This window comes from Apium graveolens, chromosome 3, assembly GCF_009905375.1.
Source record: "Apium graveolens cultivar Ventura chromosome 3, ASM990537v1, whole genome shotgun sequence".
Taxonomy (NCBI): Eukaryota; Viridiplantae; Streptophyta; class Magnoliopsida; order Apiales; family Apiaceae; genus Apium; species Apium graveolens.
In genome coordinates, this window is record NC_133649.1 from 122,328,070 (window position 1) to 122,332,962 (window position 4,893).

General features: G+C 33.4%; 1 long non-coding RNA gene across 13 annotated transcripts; it reads right to left on the minus strand.

The window, feature by feature from the left end:
• Positions 1 to 368: 368 nt before the first annotated feature.
• LOC141712719 (uncharacterized) lies at positions 369 to 4,143 on the minus strand. Of its 13 annotated transcripts, XR_012571663.1 has the most exons (9): positions 3,823 to 4,143; positions 3,674 to 3,722; positions 2,826 to 3,321; positions 2,657 to 2,710; positions 2,317 to 2,454; positions 1,881 to 2,172; positions 1,397 to 1,479; positions 1,117 to 1,222; positions 369 to 835 (listed from the first exon to the last, which is right to left on the minus strand). It is a non-coding gene; the product is annotated as an uncharacterized LOC141712719 (long non-coding RNA). The 13 variants fall into 13 exon arrangements; XR_012571661.1 differs by having other exon boundaries at positions 369 to 1,479; positions 2,826 to 2,921; positions 3,277 to 3,321; XR_012571660.1 differs by having other exon boundaries at positions 369 to 1,479; positions 2,826 to 3,019; positions 3,277 to 3,321.
• Positions 4,144 to 4,893: the final 750 nt, after the last annotated feature.

Sequence of the window (4,893 nt, forward strand, 5' to 3'; positions counted from 1 at the left end):
GTAATGCCTAAATGGTGTTACAATAGGCCCAAAAAACGTTACATTAGGTCTATTGTAACACCAGGGGGCGTTACATATACGAGCATAACAATAGACACCCTAATGTAACACTTCAGTGATCTATTGTAACAGAGAAGAAAATGTTACAATAGGCAATTACTGTAACACTTAAAGGCCAAAATATAATACAAAATGAGTGATACAATAGCTTGATCAAGATTACATAAGTAGCCCCACACATGGGGCCCACATAGCCTATTGTAACAGTCTGTTTTATCTATTATAACACCAATTTTTTGTAATTAAAAAACACTAGCATTTGTATTACAATACTATATATAAACATAAATTTCACTAGAAAAGAGAGATAAATTCGAAATACATGTTTTGTGTAAAGATAAATCTCATTAGCAACAAAATAGCAAAGTTGCCATACATAACAGTCTCAATCTCCAAACCATACTATTACATAAGAGTCTCATCTTCAAACCATACTAATCAATAGAGTCTCTACACATACAGAGACATACAAATCTTGCTTCATGTTCAGAAGTCAGTACTAACATGAGCCACTTTAGAAGAATGACAAGGGCCACACTTATGGTTGCATGCTTCTGAAGAATCTGATTTCTTTTGCTTCTTGTAGTCCTTACTGATCTTGCTAAAGGAACAAGGCATTAGTGAAGACTCTGATTTCATTTGGCACATGTTGATTTTCTTAACTGCAATGTCGACTAAATTCCCATTTATCGGCTTATCAGGAGGCTTGGAGGAATTGAACACAAGCTTTTATAGACTAATATCACATTTTCTATATAACGTGCAGATCGCGTCTCTGCTTCATTTAAACAAAATATAAACACCAAATAATTGAATTTGAACTTAAACTCAAATACTTTTACGCATTTGCAAAAATAGCAAAGAGAGAATATTTGTTAGCTAGTCTGGTTTTAAAGTGAAACTACTCCAGTCCCTACATTTGCAACAAAAACTCCTAAAATTAATCCATTAGTATGCTACGTAAAGTATAAGTTTGAGATATATAACATCTCTACAATATTATAACTGATTACGAATGTGTTCAGTAGTTTGAGACGCATGGTGCCTCTATAATACCTGCTTCAACACAGATTCTCCTTGTTTCTTGAGATGATGCAGTAACTTCCAGCATCCAGGTGGCTGGATTATACCCATCTTTGATTTTACTTATACCTTCAATCGCCTTTGAGATATAAGTTTAAGAAGTTAGTATAACCTTTATAAAAAAGAACTTCCCCGTCTCAAACAGTTTTCACCATATAAGTAATTCTATATATGAATCCACTGTTTTCTTTACAAATATGGATTTATCATATAATATGCTAAAAACTTATAGCTTATAGCTTATTCATCTTACCTCGAGTACTTGATCAATTCGCAAGAATGCCTACCCACTAGCTCTGCATATAACTCCAGTCCTCCTCGTTTCATCAGGAATAGCTGTGATCATATAAAATGATATTTTTAAATTTATCTAACCAAGAGAGTTAACAATAACGAACAATATAATATTAATATATATATGTCTGTGTGTATATAAAGAGAAATAGAGAGGTGCGGGGACAGTGAGTCTTCACTATATTCTGTGTTAAGCCCTCTCATATAGATGTATGATGGTTTGTGGACAGGTTTATGTACAAGTAGAACAAAATTATATGTACTTAATGTCTATAGATGTGTGCACCCAAATTTCTCTATATTCGAAGAAACAAGAACAAGACATAAGAGCCCTCCTGGTGCTTCAGTAGGTAGTATGGGTAGCCTCACCCTCAAATATACTTAAGTATGAATTTGCATCTGTGTTGTTTACGTAAGTAGGGGTGTTTGTAAAGAACTTTTACCTCATCAAAAGCTTGAAAGATGTCGATACTTGGTTGATGGATAGTGCAAACAACCGTTCTTCCTGTGTCAACAGTGTTCCTAACGGTTCTCATCACGATTGCAGCTGCTCTTGCATCCAGCCCTAAAGTTGGCTAATCCATGAGTATTATTGAGGGGTTTGAAACCAATTCAACCGCAATGGTTAGCCTCTTGTGCTACTCAGTCGACAGACCATTAACACCTGGCAGCCCGACTAGCTCGTCCTTTTAAAGTATCCATTTCAACGAGTTCCAGAACTTCATTAACAAACATCTACAAATGACAGAACATTCAGTGGTAAGTTCTCTGCTCCATTTTATAGTAATAGTTCTGATATTGGCTCCAGAAAAGTTACAATTGAAAAGCATTACATAAGCGGATACACCTTACACATAATTACATATAATTTGTACAGACCTTCCGTTTCTCATCATCAACTTCTGAAGGCAACCGCAACCATGCTGAGTACAGCAAGGACTCGTAGACAGTAACATAAGGCGAGTGGATATCATTCTGTTCACAGTACCCGGCTATCCGAGCAAAGGTTTCCTACTTCTTAGGATACCCCGAAACAGTAACGTTATCGTCAATATATAGAATGCGGTTAAAATTCACAGATTATATATAACTACACAAAGCAAAATATGACCCCTTATCTCTGAGTACGGTTAATAATACAAGAAAACCAGTTGATAAAATAGAAATTACAAAAAAACTAGCTAAAAGGATTTAATAAAATCAAGAAAAATATAAGTACCTGCATAGAAAATGATCATATGGGAGCAAAACAGGCCCATTAAGCAACTCCAAACTGCAACAAAAATTTCATAAACAAAACAGAACCAGTTGAGCATAAACTAATAATAATATTATTACATTAAAAAAACATATTAAAATTCTCAAATTTTGAAGAAAAGAAATAATACCCTTTATAGTACAAAAGAGAAGTCTTTATCTTGTGCAATGTAAATCTGCCATTACAATTATGACAATCAGGAGATGAGATGAAAATATGGGGGATCCTGCAAATTGGCAATACCTGACTAGTAATGTAGTAACCAATTTACCCCATTATAATGTTAATAAAACTTACGGAGATACCCCAAGAATTTGATGCATCCTGATTAAGAAAGTATAGTAGATCTTAATAAATTATGAACAAGCACAATTATTTTGTTAAAACACTGAAGTTTGAGATCAGTACTGAATTTATTGTATCTACCTCAGTTTATAAAATAGCTCAGTTTATTTTTAGAATTCTTATATATTTTACTCTGCAATATTTTTGCTCTTCGTATAGGTTTTTCAGTCCTCCGCACAAAGGAGAGCTTCCAAGAACTCGTAAAAGAAATGAAAATCCAAGTCGAGACAACTTACAGTAGCTGCATTTGCTTGACCAGCATTAATCAACACAACACGGGTCTGAGATAGGAATTTACATCATTAGAAGACTAATGAAAAAAATTTAACCACTAAAAGTAACTCCATATTCACTAAATAAAGTTGCTATCCTACTTGGGATTCTACCCTAAATTTACACTTACACACATGGCGTAAAATAAATCTACACTTACACACATAGCGTAAATAAATATAATTTAATCGCCTTAGCTAAATCCTAATCATTTCTAATTCCCCTGTCTTCCCCTCCAACACCAGTACATTAGTCAACATACAAATACTCATGTCAAATTAAAAGGAAGCTTAATAAAAACAGTACATACATGAATAAAAATACTAAATACCATTAATATGAGAAAACCCCTAATTTTACCTTAATGAAAGCTTTAAGAAGAAACGCCTAATCTTAAAGCCCTAATCTCCTGAAATATAAAATGAAATATCAAAGGGAGTATGTTAATCATGAAAAATATGTATATATATAGAAAGAACTGTAATCATAGCAAATATGTAAACAGTTACCAGTTAATTAAAGCTCTAATTTGAAGCCGTAACATACTGCAAAATTGAATTAGTATCGGCATTTAAATTGAAGCCATCTTCAATTTATTTTTCAATTTACTCTTGAATGTTGGATCTTGGTTTCAGACGCGGATGAGTTCGTAGAGAGAAACATAAGGGAGTAATGTAGAGAGAGATGAGAGAGTAATATTTGTTTGAGCACTACACCATAGATTGGCTATTACAACCACATCTCTAAAAATTTGTCAAAAAATGTTGCAAATGGAAGTATTTGATACATGTATTGCAAGGACTTTTAAAAGCGTTGCAAATGATGTTGAAAAAATGGAGGGGGTTAAAACCTAGCATTTTATTGCAATGAATTGCTTAAGATATTGCAATAGGTCCGAATTTTGGGCCCAACGTATTGGCGGGCTTCCCAAATATTTCAGATAAAACTTTTGCGGGCTAACCAAAATTAATAAAGACAAGGAAACAAAAAAAAAAGACCATAACACACGCCTTGACCACTACCTCATGACACATGAACGATGAGAGAGAAAAAAAATATTCAAGCCGACGGAAAATTCAAGATCTAGGAAAAACTCGAGAAGAAGATTTAAGCTTCAAAATGGTAAATCATCGACCTCAAAATCCTTACCCCCAAATTGATCGTGTATGTTCTTCTTTGTTCAAATAACTATTTTGAAATCTTAAATAGTTTATTTGTCATGTTCAAATCTTATTTCTTTTCCCTAAATTACTATTTTTCAATTCTTAATTAGTGTTCTCATGTTTTTATTTTAGTTATTTTTGTTTAACTTAATGTAAATTTAAGTTGTGCTTTGTTCTTATGTTTGATTTTTTTTATAATAGGGAATTTATGAGCTTCATATGCTCTTTGTTTGAGGGTATATGTGAGCATTGTTTATGCTATATTTATGATGATTATATTTATCCATCGATGAACTTCTCATAAGCATCAGCTTAAAGGCAGAGACTTAAACGAGTATAGCACTTATCTTTGCATATGGTCAGATTGGAACCGTAAAGACTTGTTCGATGCAAGGTGAAGGAAGAAAGGATGGGGTC